At 41.2% G+C, this 14,664-nt stretch overlaps 1 protein-coding gene across 1 annotated transcript in view; it reads left to right on the plus strand.

Moving 5' to 3' along the window:
• The first annotated feature begins 5,330 nt into the window (after positions 1-5,330).
• LOC139925399 (semaphorin-5B-like) overlaps positions 5,331-14,664 on the plus strand; it is a 79,492-nt gene continuing 70,158 nt past the window's right edge. The window contains exon 1 of the mRNA XM_071916750.2: positions 5,331-5,387. The gene's annotated coding sequence lies outside the window, so the exon portion shown is untranslated. The remainder of the gene's footprint in view (positions 5,388-14,664) is intronic.

Consider the following 14,664-nt stretch of genomic DNA (forward strand, 5'->3'; position numbering starts at 1 on the left):
GGTCCAATGATCTGCAGCGAACCCAAGCCATTGGCTCACACAGTCACTCGGTCTCTATTGGATGGAATCGACACGGGAAAGTGAATACGTTGTTCTTATTAGTTAGTAGTAAATTGCCAAAGCGCGGGAAATGAGCACGTTGATGCTAGAGGAATAGAAACATACAGTGTATTGTTACTGTAGATATACACGGTATATAGGGGTGTATAGACAGTGTTATGGCAGTTACTTTGAAAGTGTAGTTTTACATTGGAATTAGTTGAGCTACAGGAGAAATATAGTTTTGTTAACTAAAGTTACTTAGTAAAAGTAGTTCAGACTACTTTGTAAAAATAAATATCATATGTACATCTGTAATGTCATAAAATCTTTTCTTAATTTTGCTGTTGATGTTCCATGCTTTGGATCTTTTACTTCACATTGGGAAAGTTACCAAAAGGCTTAGATAAGGTTTAATTTTACCATTATTTCATTCACTATGGACAATATGAGAATGTACAAGGAATGGGTATTTTGCTAATTGGTTTCCCTCTCCCTACTGTTGTTATCACTCCACCTACAGTAGACATATAACTCTATATCGAGTCATGCAACAAGAATATCATCTTGTATTAGATTCCTTGGGTTTGTGGTCTAATGTGTGTCTATTTGGCTGACTTTGCATTGAAAAAGTTTGTGAACCTCTGACTGAGATGATAAAAATAAGATGCCTTTATTAGGAATATTGCTTTTGATAGAAATGATTACCGTCTCCTGGCTATAGCCATAGCCTCCGACCTTAAATCAATGGCAAGAAAGGGTTAAAATTGATTACCATATGGAGAGAATAGCAGCAAGACTTCAGTTAAAAACAAATACCTTATTGTAAAATGGATCCCAGTTATACCCCACCTTCCAAGACTCTTTATCTAGAAGGAAAAATATTTTTTTCCCCTCTCAAAAATGTATTGTGTTTGAGTAATCCAATAAGTAATATTGCATGTATTGTATGTGTACTGCATCTGCTTCCTGAACACAACTCATAATAAAATCTACCTCTGCCTATAGTGCAGTGTGAACAATCTGCCAGTAGATGGCAGCCAAGCTCTGATCAATGAGTCTGTTTTCAATGAATTCAACAGTATTGTTATCTCAGCCAAAGAAGTTGTCTGTTTGATATCTCATGCTGCGTTCATGTGCTGGTGGCAAAGTCCGACATCCAGGACCTCCAAGTCCGTTGCTAAACAGCATTGCATTCACGTGCTATTTTGTCAGAAAATGAACAGACAAACGGTAAACAAACATAAACCGTTATGGAGGCTGCAGCTTTGCAAGTTGCAGAATTATTTCTTTGTAGTTCTCTTCTTTGCCTGGATTTCAACTTCAAGACAAAACCTACAGTTACAAAGACACACACACACACCCACACACACACACAAACTCTTTTGCAGTTTCCTGTCTCACCACCGAGCATCCCTCTTCATCCAAGAATGGTAGGCTTACTATAAGAATGCTGTAACACTCATTTTAGGCAGTCAGTCTATATATACACATGCAATAACAGAGCTGCCACATAATGTTCCTGGGCCTTTCTTACAACCATTGCTTCATCTAAAGCAAATAGCCTGAATCTTGAATACTTTCAGCGTTTGTTTTAACTCCCTTGCCAGAGAGGGGTGGGATTCACCAAATCAGCACAATTCAGGAGGTATCAGTTAAGTTAACTTTCAAAACCCCACCCATTTGGTACTGCAGGCTGGTGAAGCTATTGTTTGACCCAGGTTTGAATTCCACAGACGTGAAAAGCTGCGATGAGAGGGGCAATGATATCTTATCAGGCTGGGTGAGCTGAGGAATTCTGGCTCAGCGCCCCGCAAGGTCAATGCCAAGCTCCTGTCAACACGCCAACCCTCCTCCTCCTCTTGGTCCAACTCGCCATTCTACTCTCTCTGTCTTTCCATTCATCCCTTTTGCATGGAAAGTGAACCGGAGAGGAACTGTGGTGTCATTTGTTTAAATGTAAACCCGAGTTTTCTTGAAACGTCTTAGTTCTAGCATCAACTTCCCTTCTCAGCACCTTTAAAATCAGCTTCATTACTTACTATGATGTACATTACGAATTTCATATCATAAAGATTCATGTCAGGCCTAAAATGGTGGTAAACTTTATTCAAATAAGAAGGTGGGTAACGTGAGTTTTGGTGGGTTTACCGTCCGTGAATAATTCTGTCTGTCTTGTGCTTTAGTCTTCCAAGTTATCCTACTGGGTCAAGACTAGAAACACTCTCAGCATCTTAGCTAGCTTGCGTACCCTCTTTCCTTTGAGGAGAAGAATGTTAAAGGATAAGTTTGGTGATTTTGGACCCATATAATTTGTCTCTTCTATACCTGTAGTACTTGGACCCACAGACAATATTGACTCCCAAGTCAGCTGTCGGTTGAAACTATCGAGCGAGCTCCGTTTCCTAATGTTAAACAATGCTTCCAAACGGGGTTTGTCAAAATATATAGCCAGTCTGTGAAAACGATATAGCGACTAACCAATGTATTTATATCCACAGTTCATTTCCACTTGTAACAGTCAGAAATAAACCTACTATGCTTTTGGAACATTGTTTAGTTGCAGTAACAGATTATGTAACTGGGTGACGCTCCCTGTTTTCTTCTGAGACTAAGTTACAGCAACAGTATTGAGTTCTACGCCCAGTCTATCTCCGGACAAGTAGCTTTAAGTCTCTTCAGTAACGACTTGGTAGGTGTTACACTATATTAATCTACACTCGTATGTTTAGAGAATATAGTGCCGTAGAGACCAGGCATTGTATGGTTAACAAGTATAGTTGAATAAAGCGGTACATGTGAGAATCCCAATCATGTCGTCCGGCTCTGTCAAGCTATCCAGGAGCATTTCACTAAAGCTAATATAAGCTAAGACACGACCAAACGCACTACACACTCAGTGGTTAGTCTTCTACCAAAGCAGTCTGTGCTGCAGCAGAGAAAAATAGTTCTGTGATTTCTTTGATTAGTGAAAGTGTGTGTAATGGAGGAACTGTGTCATGTTTCCTCTCAACTCCGCTGTGGAGCCTACAAATGGCTTTTTTGGAGATATTTTGACAAACCACATTTGGACTCATTGTTAGCAGCAAGAGGCAATGGAGCTCGCCATTTCAACCAACAGCTGACTCTGGAGACAATATCCTCTTGCGGGTCCAAGTACTACAGGTATGTTAGAGACAAATTATATATAGGTCCAAAATCACTCAACTTATCCTTTAACATTCTTCTCCTCAATGAAACAGGGTAAGCAAGCTAGCTAAGATGCTAGGATTCTAGTCCTGAACCTAACAGAGACAACAACACTTACCCTGAAAGAGAATATATATCATCCTGACTACTTGTAAGAGTACTCTAGTCCGTGTCAAGATATTATATGATAGACTTCATGTCTGATCAAAGAAAGACTAGCTTAGAATGGACTAGAATGGACTGCCAGGGTCGAACAAAACAAGGCAATTTGAAGCTGTTTTGGAGTCACTATTTTCTGGATATAGTGATATAGTGGAGGGTAAACTTTCATCAACTGCTTTTGCTGGGAAGTTATATGAAGATATGGTCTATTAAGGAAAGAAATGATATTCCAATCATCCAATTATATCTGGAAAATATAATGGATTTTTGTTCATATTCATGGTTGTTCTTACAGTGATCATCGACTGGAAGTCAGTTTATCCTTTATTTACCCCTACGTCACTGGTTTCAACACATAATCGCATATATTATTATGTAAGTAGATTCCTATTGATTGAGCATGATTTGCATATTAAAGCCTAAGAAGGCCAAATCCTGAGCTCCCGGTAATTAAAAAGATTTTCAATTAGCTGGAACAAGTGAGGCGGCCAGTACTGGAGCAGTGTTGACTGTCACCGGGATGAAGTGTTTGGGCCACTGTGCTGAGTCAGCAGAGCGACGATCAGAAAAAAGCTGCATATTCACCAGTAGTGATGCTGTCACTGAGTCATGCACAACTGAGAGCTGGGAACAATCTGGCTGCTCTTCAAAAAGGCTTTACCCAAAAAGTTGATGTTGTCACCTAAAAATTACAATGTACAAATGTAAAAAAAAATACATATTGGATAAATAGAATAAACAGCAACAATACCCACAATACCCCATGTCTTTAACCACATCCTATGCTAATATTGACTATTTTTGCTTTCAGGAGTTCCTCTATTTCGCATTTCTTTATTTGTTAAGGTGGATTCTGATTGGTTTTGTTGCAATGAAAAAAAAAAAGGCTAGCCATACGCCAGCATTTCATGGTTTTGTGACACAGGGATAACACAACAAAAATGGCAAATTTTGTTTTGGGTTAATATTGTTTTTAAAAATTCAGTAATATGTTATGTAATAACTGTGTCATATGTAATTTCTACGCACATTATTTCACCCATTTTAAGAACAGAGCGATTGGCAAACGGGATACAAAAATCCCATTCATTTAGTTTTTGACTCCTTACTTTCTAATTCAATGTAAAATTCAGGGAGATTTTCCATTAATAACTCATTTCTAACCCTGTGAACCATGCATAAAAGGCATGAAAAATCCCTTAATTACTAGTGTCTCCACGAATCAACCCATGAATAAATCCCTTAAAAACCCATGATACTAACCTTACTTTTTTAAAGCTATGTTATCTTTAATGGATAATAAATGTTTATGTAATGCGAAATTAAGGACATTTTAGGGATTAAAGTGTCAAAATATGACGATTTGTGTCAATTACAGGCCACCATAGACGTCAATTGTTGTTGCAATTCCTACTGGTCGCCTGTAGAGGTCAGTAGAGGCCATAGATTACTTAATGCCCCTTTAAATCAATATAGCCTACTAAGAATTTAGCTCATAACGTTTTATGTCAGGGAAAAAGATGCGTAAAAAGGTTTAGGTCTCCATTAAACCCCCAAGTATGTTTGGGTAGGAGCTGCTATTTCTCACATGGACCCCCTATACAGCCACTATTTCATTATACTGGGGGTGCAGGTTGTGTGAGCAGAACAATTATCCATGCACACACACGAGTCTCATGTGAAATCCTGCATGTTTTTGATATTGTGAGTACTTATGTTAAAGAAGGAAGACATGCATTGGGAATTTGAGAGTTTATGCAGGTTCAGTACATTCTTTGGTCAACTTTGGGTTTGTTAGCACCCCTCCCAGCCGGAGTTAAGCCTGCCCAGTAACTTCCTACCCTGCACAGCTGGAGCACTGTCCAGAGCATTGGATAACAGGCTGCTGCATACTGAACTATACTGATTACTGTGCATCTCCCTGCGCGAGCCCCGTCTCTGCAACTTTACAGCTATAACCTGACTAAGCGGGAATCTCAATGAACCGCAAGTGAAAGGTAAGATATATCCATTTGTGTTTGGTGCATTATTTTCTGAACTGAGTGCATAAAGTTTGACCACTTCAATAAAACAGGCTTTTGCAGGATATTACTAGCCGACACCATGCATGCACGACTATATCTCTTTCCTAAATAGTGTAGCCTATTTGTTCCTATTATGTGAAGATATTGAGAGATTTCTGATCTAATCGACGGTCTAACTGCTAAATTTCAAGGGGCGGTCAGCCAACATTTTACAGAAGATATAAGCCAATTTGCACACTGGCAGTAGCCTACTGTAATTCAGTATTTTCTAAATATATATCAGGACGTTGAATGTATTGTTTTTTGTTAAGACAGTAGGCTACCTATAAGTTGCTTTTATGATTTGGACTGGTGGAGATTCAGTGTCGGACAGCACCTCCTTCTCTCCTCTCCCCAGTTCATCTTGTCATTTACGTTCCTATCACTCCTAATATCTTCCCACTGTGCCTTTTCTTTAGAGCTTGTATGATGACATTACACCAAACTCCATTCATAATTCTGATATTTTAATGTTGCCGTGCTCTTCGGCAAGCGTACACGCCTGGTAGAACAGAACTTACGACATGAAGGCATCTATAGCATGCACTCTCCGATGCGGCATACACCAAATACACCAAATTATTTCAATAAGATTTCAACTTTAAGAAGTAGGCTACTTCGCCTGCTATCCCCACAGGCTTCTTCCATCGAATACACGGTGGAGGGCGGCATAGGGAGCAGGACAGCGAGCAGTGTGAACCAATTCTAAAAGTTGAGATTTTATTCAAATAAAATGCTGCTAGGTGGGTCACTTGTATTCCAAATTTTCCAGTGTCTGTTAACGTTTAGTAAATCATGTTGTACGAGGTGTGTGTAGTCTACATTTTCTGCTAAGTAAGGCACCATTAAATTGCCATATTTTTAAAGCCCCGACACGTTTCCAATCCCGTATGCTGAGTGTCGCGCCAAACTTTATTTAAAAATGTGTCAATTTAATGCGTCCTTGCTCACCGTTACCGGTACACCTCATATAAATACATACATAGAAAACATAAAACCTTGAAGTTAGAGCCTTCTGGTAAATTCGACACATATACCTACATATAAGCCACCAAGCAGCACGTAATTTAATTTTCATTAAAATATCAATTTTTACAACCGATTCACACTGCTCGCTAGCCTACCGCCCACCACGGTGTATTTTGGAGGAAGAAGATTGTGGGAATATAGGGCGAACCATTTCCAAAAGTTGATATTTTATTGAAATAAGTGTTGCTTGGTGTATTGGACGCACGCCGAATTGTGGACCGGATCCTAATAAGTTGTTGGCAGTCAAAATCATTTTCTACGATTTGTGTACGTTTGCTGATAAGCCAGTCAACATTAAACTGTCAAATGTTTGAAAGGCTACTGCGAATGGAATGGAAGATATCGAGGGCTTGTGTTGTGTGCGTGCGCATGCACGTGCGGTGCAGGCGTGTAATAACTTTTGATTGATAAGATTATGAACAGTAGGGGTTTAAATTATCCAAGCCACCCAGTTATTATCCAATTATTCACCGAAGAGCATCAAGAGTATAATGTGAGAATAGGAGAGCTGATAACAGTGAAGCTCATGTGGTTATGTGATGTCATGTTTTATGCACATGTAGGCTACACTACAGTATTCACTTCTTAATTCTATGTGTATAGAAGGTACTGAAGGCTTTTCTCAGGTTCTGTCTCTGTCCAGTCTCACTTTATGAGTTGTATTTCCATTACAATGTCATCACTTCTTCTAGGGTTTGACCGATATATTAGGCCAATGTTGTTCTTTTATTAAATATTGGATATCGGCCAGTCAGAATCGTCCATGTCTAATATGATGGAGGTTAAAAGAATTTCGTTAGTCTGGGTTTCAGTGGAGAGTTTTAGTATCCCATGGTCTAAATGCTGTTTCAGAAGCTTTTCCACCTTGAAGAGAATAAATCTCTGGGAGAAACACTGAATACTTGGACTTTTTGGCATGAAAATGATCAAATTTAAACATGTCGAATATCTCCAAAAAATATCAGTGTTGACAGATGACAGATCTGCAAAGATACAAGCTGTGGCTGCATTGCATTCCGGTCTGTTGAGGCTACTGTGGGTGGATAAATTGACTGTTTGCCTCTTCTGTGATGGATGTCTCCCTGTATGATTGATGATCATGGAGAATATACACTATTTATTATTTTAAGACAAAGAAGTTGCATATTGCTGCTTTAATTTGTTGTTTTTTTTTCATTTTCTGACACATTTTAAAAGTTGGAGAGGAAGGAAACAGAGCTACTGACACCCTCTCATTACATACAAGGACTTACTGCAACTATACACCCCTCCACCCACCCCACCCCCCAAAATAGAAGTGGCATTAAATCGTTAAACTGGACACCTGAAGCTGTCACCCACAGACCTCAGCTTCACCTTGCGCCCTCCACAGCTGCATATGAGGTCAGATCGAAGTGGAAAAGAGAGAGTGAGAGATGGATGAAGAGAGAAAGAGAAAGTGTAGTATGTGGAGGGGCTGATGGATGGGTGGCTTACACAGCCCAGCATTTAGAAGACAGACCCTGTGTGTGTGTGTGTGTGTGTGTGTGTGTGTGTGTGTGTGTGTTTAACCTTTATTTATCTAGGGAAAGTCAACTGAGCCCCATGTGTTTTTTTCGAGCAAAACTCTGCTTCACATTCACACAGTTCTACACATTCTCAGTGGGAGTTGCCCAGTACAACCACACTTCTACTCGTGGCCACTGAGCAGCTCGGGCTTCAGTGCCTTGCTCAGCGGCACCTCTGAAAGTAGTTTTTCATATCAAGGACCCCTAATTTAGTCCACATTAGGGCCACGGACCTCCATTTGATGAGATTTTGACTCAAATCTGAGAATATTTTTATTGTTCGATATGATTTTGTCCAGAATTCCATGACTACCTGTATTGTAGTTAGAAAGATAACAGTGAAACTATGATCTAAAGAGTCATTCTTCTCCATTCTCTAATTGTGTTAATTTCTTGTGAATTAAATAATGGTGAAGTTTAATAATTCATCAATTTGCTGGGGACCCCCTGGAACCCCCTCAAGGACCCCTGGTGGTCCCCGGACCCCACGTTGAGAACCACTGCTCTAGGCTACCGCCGCCCCTCTGTGTTTATGAGCACACCCCTCTACCTATGCATGTGTGTGTGTGTGTGTGCGACCCCTGTAAGCATGACTTTATTGCTCCAGTCGAAAGGTAAACCTCTGTGCCTGTGGGGTTTTTCAAAAAGCAACACAGCCAGGCTTGTTTAGAAACGGGGCAAGCTGAAGGTTTGAAGTATTAAAAGTCAATATTTCTGTGTAGCTCCCAGTCCGCTGGCTCACAGTGGAGTGCTATGTGGTGGACAAGGCGTCTATTGATGACGGTGTGGGGCGCGGGGGCGGGTGGTAGTTAACCAGTCCAGAGCCCTGGTCAACTGGTTGTGGATTATGGACGTTCACTGGAGACGAATCCATCATGATCCGCTGGTAGGACGAGGGGCGTGAATCGTTATCTATGAAAATATCTGAAAAGCAATGTAAAAAGCTGATTGTGACATCAAGATGTTCTTTTTCAATAACTACAACTTTTGCCTGGATTTGGTTGTACATTCTTTACAAAAAGGGTTCTATATAGTACCAGAAAATGGTTCTTTAGGTTTGTACCATACAGAACCCTTTATGGTGCTGTAAAGAACCGTAATGACTCAAAGAACCCTTTGATTTGTTAAGACAAAAAACTGGTAAATCAGTATAAAGACCCAGTGTGGTTTTTAAAAATGCCTTTTAATACTGCTGGTTTCTAACATTTCATACAACCTTAAATAGTTATTTACAGCACCATAAAGGGTTCTGTATAGTACAAACCTAAAGAACCATTCTGCTACTATATATACCCCTTTTTGTAAAGAGTGGACACCCAAATCCAGGCAAGAGTTGTAACCATTGATATAATCAAGCCAAAACAAGAGCTCAGTTGATGTTTCCTGGAAAAATAATAGGTCCTGAAGGCACACATGTATCATAGTTAGCTACATGTCAACGTTCAATTAAGGCAGCTAATTACTGGCAGAGGCATGTAGCTACCTGGAATGCATCAGGGGAAACAGGCTTTCATGTCCGGGCCAAGCGCTGACAGGATGAACATAGGTTTGGCATCAGCCTCTGGATTGCTCACTGTATGATCATGCATCGCTCCATTAGTAGAGCATGGTATCGGTAGGGCTGGGGGTTTGATTCCCTCTGGGGCCACCTACAGGCAAAATGTATTTACTCATGGTGCTGTAAGATGGTTTGGATGTCGAAGGGCCCACCGAATTTGTTTCCATCCCAGTCTGATGCTGTGTGTTCATGCCGAAGAGGGCTACACCCAGAAAAAGAAGAGTTCTATTAGGGTTCCTTGGTTAGGGTAGTGGCTCTATATAGAACTATAAGATTCAAGATTCAAGATTACTTTATTTGTCCCTAGGGAAATTTGTCTTGGACATAAAGGCTGCCACATAAAAATACATACAATAGTGCAGTAACAGACACAAAGTGCATAGCACAAAACAAGTGCAGACATAAGTGCATTCAAGTACATGCAACACAGCCCCTCATTTCACACCCTCCTTATGTCCTGAGTTTAGGAGATTCACTGATAGAGGGATGAAAGAATTTTTATATCTATTCAGGTATCTTTTCCTGTATTTAATTGGGACCCTGTAGCGTCTACCTGATGGGAGCAGTTCGTATTCTGAATACAGGACATGGGAGGGGTCAGCGATTATTTTCCTAGCCTGTTTAACTATAGTCTTCTCAAAGAGCATTTAGAGGGAGGGATGCTCCCTCACCCCCATCACTTTCATTGCTGTGTGGACCAGTCTATTTATTTGTGATTTTAACTTAACTGATATGTTACCAAACCAAGCTAAGATTCCGTAGCGTAATATACTCTCTATCACAGCATGATAAAATAACATCAATACCCTCTGTCCAACCCCAAACACCCTGAGTCTTCACAAGAAGTAGAGTCGCTTTTGGATCCTAGTGCATACAGAATTAACATGGACATTGCAAGACAGATTACAGTCAATATGTACACCCAAGTATTTGTAAAAATGAACCTGGGTAATACAAGCGTTATGGACCAGTAGTGGAGAATGATCCCGCAGATGTCCTGGATCAAAAATAATTTCTTCTGTTTTCTTAGTGTTTACAATGAGATGATGGTCATCATACCATTGTACAAACTTTTGAACCTCCAAACTATAGCCAGAAATGTCAGTGTCTGTATCCATGAGTCCCAAGATGGCAGTGTCATCAGAAAACTTGACAATAAAAGTGCTGGGATGAACTCACACATCCTTGAGGAACACCTGTGTTGATGACTTTAGACTCAGATAATGTCTGGTTCACTCGGACCTGCTGGGTCCTGTTGGTCAAAAATGAGTGATACCACCTGATGATATATGGGTTAACAGACATCTGTCTGAGTTTACTGAGAAGGATGTGTGGCTGCAGAGTATTAAAAGCAGAGCTGAAGTCTACAAACAGCAGTCTGGCGTAGGCCTTGGGGCTTTCAAGGTGTTGCAAAATATATGTGTATATATATATAATACACATATATATATGTGTATTATGGTTAGTATTGCATCATCAGTGCCATGATTGTCTTTATAGGCAAACTGATAAGAATCTAACTGTCCATTTATGTTTGACTTAAGCTTCCACACCATCAACTTTTCCAGACACTTCATTACAACAGAGGTTAGGGCTACTGGTCTATAGTCATTATTTTCTTGAGGAACAGGTTTTTTTGGAAGAGGAGTAATGATTGCCGTTTTCCAGAGAGATGGAACTGTATGTGAATCAACAGACCTTTGAAAGACAGAGACCCAGGCTGGTGTAAGTTCCTCTGCACATGTCTTCAAAAGGAAAGCTGAGACACCATCAGGGCCTGTTGCCTTATTGGTGTTTGCTTTTCTAAAAAGTCTTGTGACTTCCCTGGGACTAATGTCTATCCTTGGAACACAATCATCAATTGTTATGGTGCTAATGACACTGTCACATTCTAAAGAGAAATCATGTGAATCAAACCTAATGTAGAAGTTGTTAAAATCATTTGCCATGGTATTGTCATCTGTTGTGTGCAGTGGTTTCCTGGTGGGAGTCATATTTGTAATGGATTTCATAGTGGCCCACAGTTCCTTCGTATTATTTGCACAGAAGTCCTTCTCAATCGATTCCTTGTATTGTCTTTTAGCTGTGTTGAGTTTCTAGTTCAGCTCCCTCTGTGCTGATCTTAGTTGCACTTGGTCCTTATTCCTGAAGGCAAGCCTCTTGCGTTTGATACAATCCTTGACGTCCTTAGTGATGTAGGACTTGTTGTTGGGATACAGTTTTATTGTCTTTTGGGGTATCACAGCATCCACACAGAAGTTAATATAAGCTGTGATGACTTCTGTGGATTTGTTCAAATCAGACTCATAGAAGATGTCCCAGTCTGTGCTCAAGTAACACCCCTTCAGAGTTTCAATACTCTCGGTGGACCAGACTTTAACAGTTTTTACAAGAGGTTTGCTCCTCTTAAGGACTGAACGGTAGATGGGAATGAGCTGAAGAGTGTTGTGATCAGAATTGGACAGCGGTGGTTTGGCTCTAGCTGCGTTCTGGGTATTTCCATAGCATTTGTCAAGAATTTTACTGTTTCTAGTGTCACATTTAATATACTGTTCAAACCCAGGTAAAGACATTTCAAGGTTGCAATGGTTGAAATCCCCCAAAATGAGCATGGGAGCATCTGGTGTACGTTGCAGCTGTCTATGTACACAGTCCGCCACTTGGGCCACAGCTCTCCCTGCATTTCCACTTGGGGGCACATAAACAGCACATATCACAATGTTCCCAAACTCCCTCGGAAGGAAGAACGGCCTGAGACTCAAGCATAATAGCTCAACGTCTGGGTTACAGATAGTCTCTCGTGTGGTGTATTGCCTACACCACTTATCATTGATATAAACACATAGTCCGCCCCCCCTTGTCTTACCCGACTCAAGACTCCTATCAGAACGTACCAGGGAAAAGCCATCCAACTCAATGAGTGAGCTAGAAATATCCGGATGCAGCCAAGTTTCTGTAAAAACCATGACACATGACTCGCGGTACTCGTAGCAGGTTCTGGTGTAAAGTTTGAGTTCGTCCATCTTATTCCTCAAGGAGCGCGCATTACACAGGATCAATGATGGCAAGGGTGGCATCTGTCTTAGTCCCCCTCGTTTGCCCCTCCGCGGTTGTCTCCGCGGCCTTTCCCCGTTCTCGGACTGGTTGTCTCGCCATCGGTACCTCCGTGGTCTTTGTAGTTCCTCGGGCAGGTCAGCCAAAAGCTGTATTCTTGCCCCGCTGGAGGTTCGCAGTGACAGCAGCGCTTCCCTGTCGTAAATGTGCGTTTCCTGGTTGTTTCCGTGAAATGTTGTTGTTTGACAGTGGCCTACTGCGAAAAGCAGCAAAAACAGTCCTGTGTAGAGAAATCTTCAAAAACTCGGCATTTCGCAGTGTTACATAATATTAACACAAAACCGAAACAAAAACAAGGACGTATTAATCGCTCAATCACGATTAAAACACAAATTATGCAGCAGCACAGTTGGCCGGGTCGCCTACAGAGCAGCGCCGCCGGAACTACCAGATATATATATATATAGTTACTCAAAGAAAAATGAAAACTTGTAAATCAGAAAGAAGGACCCAGTGTGGTTCTTGAAATGTTCTGTTAGGGTTAAGGTTAGGGTTCGTTCTTCTTAAATGTTTTCTAACCCTAACCCTCTCGTTTGGAACATTTCATACACTCCTATGGTTCTCCATCCAGTCCCACCAGGATTTCGCGGAGGAGCGATACAATTTGCAAGGTTTTATGTGCTCTTTTTGCGGTAAAATTGCGGGAATTGGGAAAAATTGCAAGCAAAAAAAAAAAAAGTTTTTTCTCTCTCTCTCTCTCTCTCTCTCTCTCTCTCACACACACACGCACGCACGCACACACACACACACACACACACACACAGCCTCCCCCTATTCTCTCCCACTCTCCGTTTAAGCTATTAACTCTTCCAAGAGCTTGAATTTTGCACTCACCTCGATTCTTGCTGCTTCTCTTTTGTTTTGCACGGTCTATGGCAGTAATTTTTGTTGGCAGGTGAGTTTTGTTCATTTTCCACCTGAATGCGCGCTGCGATGACGTAAGTTACCACGACACCGAATGCGACAATTGGTCCAAATCACAAGCGGTCTGTTGATTTGGCCATTTCATGCGGAAAAGTTACGGCAATTTTGCAAAACTGCAAGCTCTCGCAAATATTGCGGAGATTTCTTGAATTTGCGTTAATTATTGCGATCGCAAAATCGCAAGTTCCTGGAGGGACTGTCCATCTCATCTCCATAAAGGGTCAATGTAGAACCATTTGGGCATGGTGCTATAGAGAACCTTTTTAAAAGGATTCTTTACAGCACCATAAGGGGTATTACTATGGTACAAGTCAAGAGAAGCATTTTCTGGTACTAAGACGAACTCTTCTTTGTTAAGACAGTAGGTAGTAGTTCTCTAGTTATCTTATTAGTCATTACGTTTCAAAATGTCCCTCCTGGACCCACTTTAAGTACAAACCAGTGCTGTTAGATTTTCAAAATCATGCAAGAAAAATATTAGTTCTACTCATATTTACTCCTTTCAATTGACAGCTAGTTGCCCTTCTCTCAGCCCCCCAAATCCACTGTCCCTTTCTAGTGTTAAAACATGACTCATTGGTCCCAGTTTGGCTCCGCTGCGCCCATCTCTGCCTGTAATCTTTCAGCCTTAGCAGTGACAGGGTTGAGGGTGGGGAGGAGGGGCAGGGGGGTCATCCTGAAGTTTGCACAGGCAAGGGCCCTCCGTCCTCTCGGGGCTTTGGTACTCCGTTGTGGTGAGAGGCTGAGAAAGATGAATGTCCCGGTCTGTAAAGGTTAGGGACGAGGCAGGGAAGCGTTATTTGTCTCCTACGCTCCGCTGGGCACACAGGGGGCTAAATGATACTCTATTTTTTCACTGGATATGATTTATGGCCACCATTAATTGCCATTATGTGGCGCTGAGCGGGAGGTCACCCCTTTGCCTTCTCCGAATTCCTTTTGGATTGGCAGCCAATTCCACAGCCGTGCCTGACGGGTACGAAGAACGTGCTTCCATCTACAGTGCAAGGACCAATCACATTTAGTGCTTGTTCACATT

This window comes from Centroberyx gerrardi, chromosome 21 (assembly GCF_048128805.1).
Source record: "Centroberyx gerrardi isolate f3 chromosome 21, fCenGer3.hap1.cur.20231027, whole genome shotgun sequence".
NCBI lineage: Eukaryota > Metazoa > Chordata > Actinopteri > Beryciformes > Berycidae > Centroberyx > Centroberyx gerrardi.